Consider the following 17,125-nt stretch of genomic DNA (forward strand, 5'->3'; position numbering starts at 1 on the left):
AAAATGCTTGCTAAGTATGATGTCAACCATAGAGTTGCATCTCCCTATAATCCTCAGTCCAGCGGTCAAGTAGATCTAAGTAATAGAGAGATTAAACTAATTCTGCAAAAGACTGTCAATAGGTCTAGAAAGAATTGGTCTAAGAAGCTTGATGATGCACTGTGGGCTTATAGAACTGCTTATAAGAATCCCATGGGCATGTCTCCGTACAAAATGGTTTACGGTAAAGCATGTCATTTACCTCTTGAGCTAGAGCATAAGGCTTATTGGGCAATCAAAGAACTCAACTTTGATTTCAAACTTGTTGGTGAGAAGAGGTTATTTGATATTAGCTCACTTGATGAATGGAGAGCTCAGGCATATGAAAATGCCAAGTTGTTCAAAGAAAAGGTTAAGAGGTGGCATGCTAAAAGGATACAAAAGAGTGAGTTCAATGTAGGTGATTATGTCTTGCTATATAATTCTTGTTGAAGATTTTTTGCAGGCAAGCTTCTCTCTAAATGGGAAGGTCCTTAAATTGTTGAGGAAGTATATCGTTCCGGTGCCATCAAGATCAACAACACGGAAGGTAATTTTCCGAGAGTGGTAAATGGGCAAAGAATCAACCATTATATCTCAGGTACTCCCATAAATGTTGAAAGCAATATTATCAATAGCATAACTCCGGAGGAGTACATAAGGGATATTTATCAGCCTGTTTCAGACTCCGAAAACGAAGAGGTATGTGATTCGGTAAGTAAACCGACTCCAAAACTTTTCCAGTAGGAATTCTTCTCCGTTTTGGAATTTTTAGAAAAGTAGAAAAATTTCAAGTAGTCCGGAAAGCGCACGAGGAGGCAACAAGCCTGCCAGGCGCGGGCCACCCCCTGGCCGCGCGTGGGGGGCTTGTGACCACCTCGTGTGCCTCCTGGACTCCGTTTTCTTGCGGAGTACTCCTTCTGATCGGAAAAAAATTATTATATATTCTCCCGAAAGGTCTAACCCTCGTATCACGAAAATTACCCTCTTTTTTTGTTTCGAGCCTGTTTCTGCCGCAGATTTAGGACAAAGATGTCGTATCAGGAATCTGTAGGGGAGGACGATCTCCCTCAAGTCTATGAAGAAGTAAATGCTGATCTGAAAAGAATGGAGGTCATGGAGGCCAAGGAAAGGCTACCTAAAGAAACTAAGGGCAAAAGTAAGGAGAAGAATCCAGCGTTGGATGAAGGGCAATCTGTGCTCAACAAAGGAGAAGCTGAGGAAGAGGATTTTCTTCAACCCTATCTCCACCTTTTACCTCCATCCCTGATCGAGCTCTTGAGGTTATGTGAAATAACTCATGTTCGTAATACTTATCTGATTCGTGAAGTTGTTTTGCTGGAGAAACATATCACAGAGCTCCAAGGTATAAATCAAAGATTGATGGCCCTCTTGGAATCAAAAGACAAGACAACTCCACCACCATCACCTTCAAAGGAAGACAACTAAGCACGGGTATGGGCAATCCCCTTGGCTTGTGCCAAGCTTGGGGGAGTTGCCTCGGTATCGTATCACCATCACATCTTTTGCCTTTACCTTTTCGTAGTTCGATTCTTTTTGGTTTTATCTTTCTCTAGTAGAATAAAGTTCTTAGTGTTTTAGGCTTGAGTTTTGCTTTGTGTCACCCCCGATGTATTCGAGTTTGTGAGTCATATAATAAAGAGTGTTTTAGTTAAGGGCCTTGCTTCATGCCATGATCTGAAAGAAAGAATGATAAAAGAACAAAAGCATGAAAGATCATGTAATGATCTTATGGGAAGTGATGACTTCACATATAAAAAGAATGTTGATTGAAACTTGTTGCGGGTGGACAAACGTAGACCTTGGTCATTGTTGCAATTAATAGGAAGTAATAAGGAAAGAGAGGTTCACATATAAATATATCATCTTGGGCACCATCTATGATTGTGAACACTCACTAAACTATTGCATGCTTAGACGTAGATGTTGGACAAGGAAGACAACATAATGAATTATGCATGCTTGGTTCCGAACAATGATTATATTACTAGAGATCCCTTAGCATGTGACGCTTGCTTCCACCTCATATCAGCCAAAACTTCCGCACTAAGTAGAGATACTACTTGTGCATCCATAAACCTTCAACCCCAGTTTTGCCATGAGAGTCCACCATACCTACCTATGGATTGAATAAGAACCCTCAAGTAAGTTGTCATCGGGGCAAGCAATAAAAATTGCTCCCTAAATATGTATGATCTATTAGTGTGTGGAAAATAAGCTTTGTACGAACCTCTGATGAGGAAGACATAAAGGCAACAGACTGCATAATAAAGTTATTTATCACACGAGGCAATATAAAGTGACGTTCCTTCACACTAAGAGGCCACACATCCAAACCTCAAAAGCGCATGACAACCTCTACTTCCCTCTGCGAAGGGCCTATCTTGTACCTTTACTTTTTTCCCTTGAAAGAGTCATGGTGATCTACACCAATTCCTTATTTCTCCTTTATCTTGGCTAACGTCATATGCTAGGGAAAGGTCTATATTCATATGTCAACTTGGAGGTAAGTATTCATGAATTATTATTGTTGACATTACCCTTGAGGTAAATGGTTCGGAGGCGAAACTATAAGCCCCTATCTTTCTCTGTGTCCGACTGAAACTTTGATCTCATGAGTACCACGTGAGTTGTAGCAATTGTAGAAGACAAAAGGACGATTGAGTATGTGGATTTGCTTTACAAGCTCTTATTTGACTCTTTCCGATGTTATGATAAATTGCAATTGCTTCAATGACTAAAGGCTATTGGTTGTTAATTCTCATTAAGGCTCTTGATCCATACTTTACTTTGTGAAGGAATTATCACTTTAGCATCAGAGTTGATATGGTGATATTGCTGTTCTGACTATGATCATGATGCCTGCATGTCCATATCTTGTTTTGTCGACACCTCTCTCTCTAAACATGTGGGCATATTTATTGATCTCGGTTTTCGCTTGAGGACAAGCGAGGTCTAAGCTTGGGAGAGTTGATACGTCCATTTTGCATCATGCTTTCATGTTGATATTTATCGCTTTATGGGCTGTTATTACACTTCAGGTACAATACTTGTGCCTTTTCTCTCTTATTTTGCAAGGTTTACATGAAGAGGGAGAATGCCGGCAGCTGGAATTCTAGCCTGAAAAAGGAGCAAGTTTGAGATACCTATTCTGCGGAACTCCAAAAGCCGTGAAAATCAACGAGGATTTATTTGGAATTTATAAAAAATACTGGGCCGAAGAAGTACCAAAGGAGAGCCAGCAGGAGGCCACAAGCCTGCTAGGCGCGGCCTACCCCCCTGGCCGTGCCTAGGGGGCTTGTGGGCTCCCTGTTGGCCCTCTGGCCCCCCCTCTTTTGCTATAAGGAGGGTTTCGTTCCATAAAAAATCAAGAGGAGACTTTCGGGAGGAATCGCCGCCGCCGCGAGGCGGAACTTGAGCAGAACCAATCTAGAGCTCCGACAGGGTCGTCCTGCCGCGGAAACTTCCCTCCCGGAGGGGGAAATCATCGCCATCATCATCACCAACACTCCTCTCATCGGAGGGGACTCATCACCATCATCATCTTCATCAGCACCATCTCACCTCCAAACCCTAGTTCATCTCTTGTAACCAATCTTCGTCTCGCGACTCCGATTGGTACTTGTAAGGTTGCTAGTAGTGTTAATTACTCTTTCTAGTTGATGCTAGTTGGATTACTCGGTGGAAGATTATATGTTCAGATCCTTGATGCTATTCAATACCTCTCTGGTCATGAACATAATTATGCTTTGTGAGTAGTTACTTTTGTTCCTGAGGACATGGGATAAGTCATGCTATAAGTAGTCATGTGAATTTTGTATTCGTTCGATATTTTGATGTGTTGTATGTTGTTTTTCCTCTAATGGTGTTATGTGAACGTCGACTACATAACACTTCACCATTATTTGGGCCTATAGGAAGGCATTGGGAAGTAGTAAGTAGATGATGGGTTGCTAGAGTGACATAAGCTTAAACCCTAGTTTATGCGTTGCTTCGCAAGGGGCTGATTTGGATCCACTAGTCTAATGCTATGGTTAGACTTTGTCTTAATTCTTCTTTCATGGTTGAGGATGCTTGCGAGAGGGGTTAATAATAAGTGGGAGGTTAATCCAAGTAAGGGCAGCACCCAAGCACCGGTCCACCCACATATCAAACTATCAAAGTAGCGAACGTGAATCATATGAACATGATGAAAACTAGCTTGACAGAAATTCCCGTGTTTCCTCGAGAGCGCTTTACCTCCTATAAGAGTTTGTTCAAGCTTGTCCCTTGCTAAAAAAGGGATTGGGCCACTTTGCTGCACCTTTGTTACCATTGTTACTTGCTACTTGCTATGAATCATCTTATCACACAACTATCTGTTACCGATAATTTCAGTGCGTGCAGAGAATACCTTCCTGAAAACCACTTGTCAGATCCTTCTGCTCCTCATTGGGTTCGACAATCTTACTTATCGAAAGTACTGTGATAGATCCCCCTATACTTGTGGGTCATCATAGTCCAGCAGGCGCAGTTTTCATACAATCGTTATTGTGTGGACTCCACACCGCAGACAAGCCACACAAAGAGTCGCCCATATGACCCTCCAACGGTTTCCAGCGATGCTCGTCGACACCAACCTCAGATCAATCCAGCAGAGCCGCCAACATCAAATGCTCAGGTGCTCATCAATGTTTCACGAGCCGCCCGGCAAGCAGAGGCAGAGGCAGCGGCGATATTGGCGAGTCAGGGAGTTCCACCATATACCCAGTTGGCTCGTGGATACAGTGGGCAAGGAGGATGGAATGTAGGTGTCCCCTGCCTATCTTTTTCCCTATGCAATGAGCGCATGGCCAGAGACTTTAAGGCCCCTCGTAAGGTACCCAACTATACACCTGATCTTGAGCCAGGGGCGTAGGTTGAGAGCTATGAGCTGGCTATGGACATGCTTGATGCTAGCGACGCAGTTTGCGCCAAATATTTCACCATGACGTTGGAAGGGCCGGCTCGCACGTGGTTGAAAAATCTACCCCCAAGTCCATTAACACTTGGGAGGAACTCATGGAGAGCTTCGTCAAAAAAATTCGAGGAACCTGCAAGCGTCTGATGACCATTGTAAATCTGCAACATTGTGTTCAGCGGGCGGACGAATCAGCTCATCATTGGACAAGGTGGGTTGCGGAGAACATCCACTCTTCGGATAATATTACAGCGGCTCAGGCTGTGCTGATCTTGGAGAAGAACTGTCATTTTCAACCCGTGGTGTTGAAACTTGGTTGCCTCAAGCATAAAGTGCAAGATATGGGCGAGTTGATGGACACCCTCACCAGGTATGCTGAGTCGGACGGTACGATGGATGCCGGCTCTGATGACGAGAAGGCCAGTGAGGTTAAAAGGGGTGATGGAGCTAAGGTTCACTTCCAGACTCTTGGACGCAATAACAATCTGGGAGGTCAAGGAAAAATAAGGCAGCAAGATGGCGCGTCTGATTTTGTTGCTGACACCATTGTCGGACCCCGTAACCAGCGTCGGAACATGAGTCAGGGCGGCTTTCAGGACCGGTGTTTTAGCGGAAGGAAGCCATGCAATTACGAAGAATTTCTCAAGGGACCTTGCCCTAAGCATAGTACTCCTGATGCCCCGTCTACTCACTCTTGGGAAACTGTTTTGTGATGCAGGAATTTCGTCTCCACGCATCCCGGGATCACCAAGGAGGTAATAATGGTGCCCATCAGGGTCAATTTGGCCCGGGCGGCTCACGAGGAGGCTCGTTTAGTGCTTTCCTAATCCAGATCCTCAGGGGTGAGGTGGCTCACATAATAATGGGGGACAGTCATCTGGCCAAGGCAGTCAGGAGTATAATGACGAGGACAGTTTCCAGCAGCCAAACAGCCAAGGCGGCTTCCAGAGAAAACCTAAGCAGTTGAATGGCGGGCAATACCATGTCTTCACCACTTGTACCTTTAAGAGGGACACAAAGGTAAAGCAGAGGGCCATCAATATGGTTGAGCCGACGGTTCCCAGATACTTAAACTGGTCTGAACAGCCTGTCACGTGGAGTAGAGGTGACCACCCGCCTCAGATTGATAACCCGGGAGACTTGGCATTGGTGGTGGCCCCTCAGGTTTGGGGATATACGCTCTCTAAGGTCCTTACGGATGGAGGAAACAGTATCAACATCCTGTACTATGACACCTTCCGACGGATGAACTTTGAAGAGAAGGATTTTATGCCCTCAACCACGGTTTTTCACGGCATTGTTCCGGGCAAGTCGGCATATCCTGTTGGGCGGATCAAGTTGAATGTGGCTTTTGGTAATGAGTCCAATTACAGGAGCGAGTCATTACTGTTTTAGGTGGTCAAAATTAAAATTCCTTATCATGCTTTTTCGGGCGGCCGGCTTATGCTCGCTTCATGGCTCGGCTTTGTTAAGTATACCTTAAGCTTAAAATGTCGGGTCTCAGGGCCACCATCATAGTCAATGGGGATCGAAAGATAGCTCAGGAGTGTGAGGAAGGAGACACCGCATATGCTGAGTCGGCATGAGCAGCCGAAGAGTTAAAGTTCCACAAGACGAATGTGGATCCGGCTGACATGAGCATGCCCAAGAAGCCAATGATTGATTCTGAGTCGCCCCTTAAGTTCAAACCAACATATGATACCAAGCAAGTTGATTTCATCCCTGGCGACTCTTCCAAGCAGTTTACTATTGGGACCGGCTTAGATCCCAAATAGGAAAGCGCGCTCATTAAAATCATCTGTGAGAATCGGGACATCTTTGCATGGAAACCTTCTAACATGCCTGGAGTACCGAGAGAATTCGTTGAGCACCATCTCAATGTGGATCCAAAGATGAAGCCAGTCCATCAGTACCTTCGTCGTTTTAATGAGGAGAAAAGCAAGGCAATTGGAGAAGAAGTCGCTCGGCTCTTGGCCGCCGGGTTCATCGTCGAGGTTTTTCACCCTGAGTGGTTGGCTAACCCGGTCTTAGTTCTCAAGAAGAACGGTGCTTTTCGCATGTGCATTAACTATACAGACCTCAACAAAGCTTGTCTGAAGGATCCTTTCGCCCTTCACCATATCGTTCAAATCATTTACTCTATGGCGGGTTGTGAGCGTTTGTGATTTCTGGATGCATACTCTGGTTATCATCAGATCAAGATGGCCAAGGAGGATCAGGAAAAGAAAGCTTTTATCACCCCCTTTGGTACTTTTTGCTATGTCTTGATGCCTTTTGGGCTCAATTGCACGGGGGCGACTCCTGAATGTTGCATTCAGAATTGTTTGCACAACCAGATTGGACTTAATGTCCATGCTTATGTTGATGACATCATGGTGAAGTCAGAGAAGAAGGAGACACCTCTAGGCGACCTCAAGGAGACGTTTGACAACCTCTGGGTGTATCAGATGAAGCTTAACCTGACCAAGTGTGTGTTTGGGGTTCCTGCGGGATAATTGCTGGGATTCCTAGTGTTCGAGCGTGGCATAGAACCTAACCTGGACAAGATCAAAGCGATAACTTTGCTTGGGAAGCCGACTAATATCAATTAGGTCCAACGTATGGCGGGTCGTATTGCAGCACTGAGCCATTTTATAAGTCGGCTTGGTGAGAAGGCTATTCCTCTTTATCAATTGCTCAGGAAAACAGATCACTTCGTTTGGACTCGTGCGACTGATGAGGCCTTCGAGGCCCTTAAGAAGCAACTTGCTGAGCCGCCCGTGCAGGCAGCCCCGGCTCACAAAGAGCCAATGCTCTTGTACATTGCCGCCAACTCTAAGGCGGTGAGTGTGGCGGTGGTTGTTGAACGAAAGGAAGAAGGCAAAGAGTATCATGTTCAGCAGCCAATGTATTTTATCAGTGAAGTATTGACCATGTCCAAACAGCAATATCTGCATTGGCAGAAGCTAGTCTTTGGGATTTTCATGGCAAGCCGGAAGTTGAAGCACAACTTCCTGGAGCACCCAATCACTGTGGTCAGTTCTACGCCAATCGGGGACATTATACAGAATCGAGAAGCCACTGGGCGGATTGCTAAATGGGCAATAGAGCTTGGTCCTCATCATGTGAAGTATATGCCTCGCACAACCATCAAATCGCGGGCTCTAGTACATTTCATCAATGATTGGACCGAGTTGCAGATTCTGGAAGATAGGCCTGATAGCACATATTGGACTATTCATTTTGATGGCTCTAGGCAGTTGGAAGGCTCAAGAGTTGCAGTGGTGTTATCGTCCCCAAGAGGTGACAAATTTTGTTATGTTCTGCGGCTCATGTTTCCTTGCACAAACAATGCAGCTGAGTACGAGGCATTGCTCCATGGGCTCAAGATAGCTAAGGAGATGAACTTGAGCCGGGTCAAGTGCTTAGGTGACTCAGATTTGGTGGCTTAGTGAGTATCAGGAACCTGGGATTCCAAAGATCCATTGATGGCGGCTGCATGCGGTAACCGAGGTGGCGGGTTATTTCCATGGCTACCAAGTTGATCATATTGATCATCGACACAACGAGGCGGCTGATGCTCTCTCCCGACTCGGATCACAACGTAGGCCCGTTCCCCCTAATGTGTTCTTGGACGTCTTGCATAATCCTTATGTGAAGCTGCTTTCTCAAGAAGACATAGTTGTTCTTGACCCGGAGTCACAATTGGTGGCGGCTCTCCGGGCGATTCCTGACTGGACGGTACCTTAAATGGCTTATCTAGCTCGAGGCGAGTTGCCAGCTAATGAAGTTTTTGCTAGGAAAATTGTGCGGCGATACAAGTCCATGGTCATACACAAAGGCGAGTTGCACAAGAGAAGTACATGTGGGGTTTTTTAGCGTTGTGTTTCGCTGGAAGAAGGGCAAGATATTCTCAACGAGATACATGCTGGCGACTGTGGACATCACGTCGGGTCACGATCTTTGGTGTCAAAAGCTTTTTGCCATGGTTTCTACTGGTTGACGGCTCACGTCGACATAGAGGATATAGTGCGCCGATGTGATGGATGTCAGAAGTTTGGACGTCAAGCACATGTGTCGGCTCAGGAGTTGCGCATGATCCCGATTACATGGCCTTTTGTAGTTTGGGGGCTTGATATAGTTGGCCCGTTTAAAATGTCTTCTGACAAAAAGAACCATCTATTGGTGGCAGTTGATAAGTTTACCAAGTTGGTTGAAGCGGAGCCGATCAGCAATTGCGAAGTAGAGACGGTTGTCAAGTTCCTCAAGAAGCTGATTTTCCATTTTGGTTATCCCCGCAACATCATTATTGATAGCGGTACTAACTTGTCTAAAGGGTCAATGAAGTAGTTTTGTCAACGGGAACACATCCGGCTTGATGTATCCGTAGTAGGTCATCCACAATCTAATGGTCAAGCTGAGAGGGCTAACCAGGAAATCTTGCGTGGGATCAAGCCCCGGCTCATGGTTCCTCTGCAGCGCACTCTGGGTTGTTGGGTCGAAGAGCTTCCTTCCATACTTTGGAGTATCAGATAGATCGACTGGTTATACTCATTTTTTCCTTGTCTATGGGGTTGAGGCGGTTCTCCCAAGTGATATAAGGCACGATTCCCCCAGAGGCGCCTCTTACGTAGAAGCCGATAATGAACAAGCACGTGAGGATTCTTTGGATGCTCTCGAGGAGGAATGGGATTTAGCTGCAGCACGATCGACTATCTATCAACAAGACTTGCGTCGTTACCATAGTCGATGAGTCAAGAGCCGGGTCTTCCAGGAGGGTGACTTGCTGCTTCGACTGATTCAAGATCATACGGGTATGCACAAGCTTTCGCCTCCATGGGAAGGACCCTTCACCGTCAGCAAAAACCTTCGCAATGGCTCTTATTACTTGATCGATCTACGTCTTGACAAGCCAACCTCGGAGGAGGAGACAACTCGCCCGTGGAACATTGCTCATCTACGGCCTTACTACAATTAGAGAGATTGGCTCCTTATCCATGTACATATTTTGGTATTTGTACTCTTTACATTACATCAACAAAGCCGACACCCATGAAATTCGGGGTCTCTGTCGTTTCAGCTTATATTTTGAGCATGAGTCTTTATTGATTAAATAAGCCGCCTAAGAGGATGAGTCGCCGCCAAGGAGGCCATCCGAACATGGTCGCGATTAGTATCAAAGAGAGTGAGTCGGCCTATTGTGATCGCTCATACATGGATACTAGTAAGCCAAAGAGGATCAAGTGCCAGGATGCACGGTTAATACATAGGCGCCAATGTATGGTCATGAACGATAAAAACTGGCTTACTTGGGGGTTACTAGTCCCCAGGTCATTTAGCAGTAATAGCATTGTCTTCTGCTATCCTATGCCCATTTTTCCTTGATCATAGGTCACTTGGGGGCTTCTGACTTATTGAGTCCCTCCTTTACTACCCTCTTGGCTAGCGAAAAATTAACACATTACAATGGTTATACTGGACTGTATGTTTTGCGACTCACCCATAAGCCCCATTTACTTTTGGCGAGTCAATCCAATATTGGACCCTCAACTTCCATTGAGGTGCTTGCGAGAGCCAGCATTATGGAAAATAGACTAACCATGGCTTCACTGAACCTGCTTCACTGAAGCTTGACTTTACCTGATCAGCCAGTCTAAAACCCTCTTAGGGGAAGACTAGAGCCTCGCAAGCCCGTCTACCCGTCGTGACTCACTGAGCCGACCTATTTATAACAATTCAATACCCTATATGGTGTTATCTGTATCTGGCACGGATTCAATATTCTTACCAGCTCATGCAAAGCATGGTGACTATGAAGTCCTTTTTCTCATAAAGGGAAAAATCCAAATTGAAAGGCAATAAAGCTCAGAAGGGCGGCTTATATTAAAAGGTAATGCCAAAAGCTTCAGCATCCATAAAGGTATTTTGCAAACATAGTAGTTTAAGTATACTCAACAGCAAATTAGATGGTTCGTAAAGGCCAAAAGTTTTCTATATTAACCCGGTGGCAAGTTTCCTCCAGGTTTAATCTTTTTCTTCAGGTTGAAGTTCCGAGGCTCGCCACATCTAAGCCGCCTCTGGGTCACCTTGTGCTGAGTTTTCGGGGTCTTGGATCTGGAAGTTGTCCACATCCCATGTGCAATTGATTAAAGCATGAAATTCAGCTTCCTGTGTCAAGATGGTTGACGGGTCAGCATCAGAGGCAAAAAGATGCTTACGACGCTGAGGAGTCAAGTCCATTAGTGCAAAACTAGGAGCCGCCATCCTCTTATAGTCATCATCATAAGTAGACTGATACTTTGACAGGTCGAGACTCTCGGCAAGCCGGCTTGCCGCGCGACGAACATCTTTTACGCACTGGGCGTAGTCTTCTTGTGTGAACTTTGAGCCGCCATCCTTATACTCAGGGAACCTGCCGGCAATTTCATCCGGTTTGAGCTCTAGAGCATAGGCTAAACACCGGCTCATAGCTGTGATTGGGCCTTTCCGTGCGGATGATTTCCTTATCTCAACTATATGTTGGGGTATGGTTGAAAGCCACCTCAGCATTTCCTTGATATATTTCACCGGGTCTTTGTCACCCCATACAACTTTGACGGTGAGTGAGCCGCCAGCATAGAGTTGTTCTGTTAGGGTATATATCACCTTTAGCTTTAGCACAGAGTCATCCTGAAGGTTGGCGGACCGAGGGCCTGCAAGGAGCAAATGAAACATAAGTCGCATGGCACCTTGTATCCTTTACGATGATTATAATAGGCACTTTCTCAAGGACTTACCAAAGATAGCATTGGTCATATTGGAGATGTGTTGACGAAGACTAGTTCACTCTTCCGTGACTTGTTTTAGGTGACCCTCGACGTTTTCAACATGTTTTACCAGGGCAGCTTTCTCAGCTTCAATTGCCTCTATGTATAATAGGTGCTGTGCTTTGGCTTTTTCAAGTTCTTCAAAAGTGGCTCGAAGTTGTTCTTCTTTCGTAGCTCTGGCGTCTTGCTGACGTCCCAAACTTTTTTTCATCCCACTTAAGGATGCGTCATCTTGACTTCTAGTCTCCTACAAAATCAAGAAGGGTGGATCAGTTACCTTGTTGCCACTTGGTTGAATTGATCGATTGTCATCAAGTCTCAAGCAGATTGCAAGCAATACACTTGACACTTGGGGATAATGTACTTGTTTTCTTAAAATTATTAACAAGACCCGACTCATCTTCAAGAAGTTGACCTGGACCTTGGGGGCTACAGGTTGAAATTTTCAAGATTATTAACGAGACCCAACTCATCTTCAAGAAGATGACCCGGCCCTTGGGGGCTACAGGTTGAAGTTTTCAATATTATTAACAAGACCCGGCTTATCTTCAAGAACATGACCCGACCCTTGGGGGCTACAGTTTGAAGTTTTCAAGATTATTAACAAGACTCGACTTATCTTCAAGAAGATAACCTGGCCCTTGTGGTCTACAGGTTGAAGTTCTCAAAATTATTAACAAGACTCGGCTCATCTTCAATAAGATGACCCAACCCTTGGGGGCTACAGTTTGAAGTTTTCAAGATTATTAACAAGACCCGACTTATCTTCAAGAAGATAACCCAGCCCTTGGGGGCTACAGGTTGAAGTTCTCAAAATTATTACACAAGGCCCGACTCATCTTCAAGAAGATGACCCGACCCTTGGGGGCTAAAAAGGTATATATGTGGTAATTAATGACACGACAACATACCTCGTATCTTTTCTTCATCATGTTTACCAGGCCGGCTTCAAGGTCCCGGCTCATGGAAAGGCGGTTTAGATATCCGGCGTGCAGCTCTTCAAAGTTCAGCTTCTCGGTACTGGGAAGCTCAAGTGTAGCTTTCCCTTTGGCTATCTTGGTTAAGACGTCCCTAGCAGTATACTTAGCCAACACATTACGGACGGGCGTCGTGTGACCCGTCCTAGTGATGAGAACAACATCTTCTTCGAACGTGACGTCTTTTTGATGACTTCAAGGGGCTTGGCGGGTTGAGATCTTGTTTCTAACTCGGATCCATGGTCGCATCATTAGTTTTTGGTCGATCGGCTTGAATATCAGGGATGTTATCCATGGCAGTACTCTCTGGAGCTTCAGTATAAGTTCCAGCTATTTCAGCCGGAATGTCATGGGTAGAAGCATTTATTTCTTCCACTTCAGGCATTTCAATGTTTGGAGCTAACCCGTCGGTTTTCCGTTTCTTCGCTTGAGCTCTAAAAATGAAAGGTCAAGGTACATATGATGACATGTGAATGACATGTGAAGTATTGGAGCAAGTGCTGATAGAACAAATAGTAACATTGCGGGGGAACGTTGCATGCAAAACAAAAAAATTCCTACACACACGAAGAACTATCATAGTGATGTTCATCTACAAGAGGAGATTAGATCCAAATACCCTTGTAGATCGCTAAGCGGGAAGCATTAAGAAACGCAGTTGATGTAGTGGTACAGCTTCGTGATTCAAATCACCGTCGCCCCATGATCCGTTCCGATCTAGCACTGAACGGACGACACCTCCGCGTTTAGCACACGTACAGCTCGATGACGATCTCGGCCTTCTTGATCCAGCAAGAGAGACGGAGAAGTAGATGAGTTCTCCGGTAGCGTGACGGCGCGCCGGTGGTGGTGATGATCTACTCCTGTAGGGCTCCTCCCGAGCTCCGCAGAAATCCGATCTAGAGGACGAACTACGTGGTATAGGTTTGAGTTGCAAGTGGCAAAGTTGTGTCTCAAAAGACCTTAGACCACCAATATATATAGGAGGAGGGGAGGGGCTAGCCTTGGTGCTCAAGGGATCCCCAAGGGCGCCGGCCGAAGGGAGAGGTGGACTCCACCCCAATTCGGTTTGGGGGAAGGAGTCCACTCATTCCTTCCCACCTCCCTCTCTCCTTTGGTATTTTTATCATGTGGCGCCATAGTCCTCTTGGGCTGGCCTCACCAGCCTACTAAGGGATGGTGTGCCACCCTAGGGTTACTGGGCTCACTCCTGGTGAATACCCGGAACCCATTCATCACTCCCGGTACACTGTCGGTAATGCCCGAAAACTTTCCGGTGACCAAATCAAACAATCCTATATATCATTCTTCATTTCCGGACCATTACGGAAACCCTCGTGACGTCCGTGATCTCATCTGGGACTCCGAACAACCTTCGGTCACCAACACATATAACTCAACTATACTAAAACATCATCGAACCTTAAGTGTGCAACCCCGCGGGTTCGAGAACTATGTAGACATGACCCAAAACACTCCTCGGTCAATATCCAATAGCGGGACCTGGATGTCCATATTGGATCCTACATATTCTACGAAGATCTTATCGGTTGAACCTCTGTGCAAAGGATTCATATAATCCCGTATCACATTCCCTTTGTCCTTCGGTATGTTACTTGCCCGAGATTTGATCGTCGGTATCCCTATACCTATTTCAATCTCGTTACCGGCAAGTTTCTTTGCTCGTTCCGTAATACAAGATCCCGTGACTTACATCTGAGTCACATTGCTTGCAAGGCTTGTATGTGATGTTGTATTATCGAGTGGGCCCCGAGATACCTCTCCGTCACTCGGAGTGACAAATCCCAATCTTAATCCATGCTAACTCAGCGGACACCTTCGGAGATACCTGTAGAGCACCTTTATAGTCACCCAATTACGTTCTGATGTTTGATACACATAAGGTATTCCTCCGGTGTCAGTGAGTTACATGATCTCATGGTCATAGGAATGAATACTTGACACGCAGAAAACAATAGCAACAAAATGACACGATCACATGCTACGCTCATAGTTTGGGTCTAGTCCATCACATGATTCTCCTAATGATGTGATCCATTTATCAAGTGACAACACTTGCACATGGTTAGAAAACCTTTACCATCCTTGATCAACTGGCTAGCCAACTAGAGGCTTGATAGGGACATTGTTTTGTCTATACATCCACACATGTATCTATGCTTTCATTCAATACAATTATAGCATGGATAATAAACGATTATCTTGAAACAGGAAATATAATAATAACTATTTTATCATTGCCTCTAGGGCATATTTCCAACAGTCTCCCACTTGCACTAGAGTCAATAATCTAGTCGTCACATCGCTATGCGATTCACATTGGAATGAATCTAACACCCATACAGTTTTGGTGTTGTTCATGCTTCGCTCGTGGAAGAGGTTTAGCCAGCGGATCTGCTACATTCGGATCCATGTGCACTTTGAAATATTTACGTCCTCTCCTTCGACGTAGTCGCGGATGAGGTTGAAGCATCGTTTGATGTGTATGGTCTTCTTGTGAAACCTCGGTTCCTTTGCTAAAGCAATGGCACCAGTGTTGTCACAGAACAGAGTTATTGGATTTAGTGCGCTTGGCACAACTCCAAGATCTGTCATGAACTACTTCATCGAGACACCCTCCTTAGCTGCGTCCGAGGCAGCCATGTACTCCGCTTCACATGTAGAATCTGCTATGACGCTTTGCTTGGAACTGCACCAGCTTACCGCACTCCCATTAAGAATATATATGTATCCGGTTTGAGACTTAGAGTCATCCGGATTAGTGTCAAAGTTTGCGTCGACGTAACCCTTTACGACGAGCTCTTCGTCACCTCCATAAACGAGAAACATTTCCTTAGTCCCTTTCAGGTGATTCAGAATATTCTTGACCGCCGTCTAGTGATCCACTCCTGGATTACTTTGAAACATGCCTGCCATACTTATGGCCAGGCTGACGCCTGGTCTAGTGCACATCATTGCATACATGATAGACCCTATGGCTAAAGCATAGGGGACGGTACTCATCTTTTCTCTATGTTCCGCGGTTACTGGACACTGAGTCTTACTCAACTTTATACCTTGTAATACTGGCAAGAACCCCTTCTTGGACTGTTCCATTTTGAACTTCTTCAAAACTTTATCAAGGTATGTGCTTTGTGAATGTCCTATCAGGCGCCTCGATCTATCCCTATAGATCTTAATGCCTAGAATGTAAGCAGCTTCTCCGAGGTCCTTCATAGAAAAACATTTGTTCAAGTAATCTTTTACGCTCTCTAAAAACTATATATTCTTTGCAACCAGCAATATGTCATCCACATATAATATTAGAAACGCCACAGAGCTCCCACTCACTTTCTTGTAAATACAAGATTCTCCAACAACTTGTATAAACCCAAATGCTTTGATCACCTCATCAAAGCGCTTATTCCAACTCTGAGATGCACACTGGAGCTTGCACACTTTGTTAGCATTCTCTGGATCAACAAAACCTTCGGGTTGCATCATATACAACTCTTCCTTAAGAAAACCGTTCAGGAACGCCGTTTTGACATCCATCTGCTAGATTTCATAATCGAAAAATGCAGCTATTGCTAACATGATTCGGACGGACTTAAGCATCGCTACGTGTCGTGGTTTTGTCACGGAAGATGTCCTCATGAAAGGACTTAGTGAAGGAGACATCGCACCTTGGTGGTGACTCAAAGGGGGTGAACGGAAGCATGACTCAGATTTACCCAGGTTCGGCCCCTCGTGTAGAGGTAAAAGCCTACGTCCTGCTTTGTGTATATTGATGGTGGATTCGATTACAAGGAGGGCGTAACTCGCCTGACCTAGCTTTCGATGATTTCTAACCTGCCCTATGTGCCCCAGAGACTCGCCTTTATATACAGGTCGAGGCCCTAGGGTTTACAAAAGCCTAGCCACGCTATAGATCGTGGCCTTCCATATCTCTAAGTTGTCGTGCTTTCCAAGACTGGAAACCTCCTTGGCGGCTTATCTTCTGCATCAATCCTGAATCGCCATCCGGTTCATGGGCCCCTAGGCTAAGGATTCCATTAACCATGTATGAGTCCCCCCTTTAGTGACCCGGCCCAGTCAGGGCGGGTTACACCGCGGGTAATATCCCCAACATTAGGCCCTAGATTGACTTGAACTTATTCATGTCAATGAACTTCCACACTCACTTTGGGCGACTTGTGTTACTTCCATCTTTTGACAAATGACAAGCCGCCATCCCTCATAAATTATCTCGACCTCCAAGTAGTTATTGATGACATCACCTTTTCCCTCCAGTTTCGGGATTCGCTGACGTAATTTCCCATGGATCTTTTTGTCTCCACCTTGTTATCCCGAAAATCCAGGCGACATCATTGCGGGTTTTCAAT

This window comes from Hordeum vulgare, chromosome 6H (assembly GCF_904849725.1).
Source record: "Hordeum vulgare subsp. vulgare chromosome 6H, MorexV3_pseudomolecules_assembly, whole genome shotgun sequence".
Lineage (NCBI taxonomy): Eukaryota > Viridiplantae > Streptophyta > Magnoliopsida > Poales > Poaceae > Hordeum > Hordeum vulgare.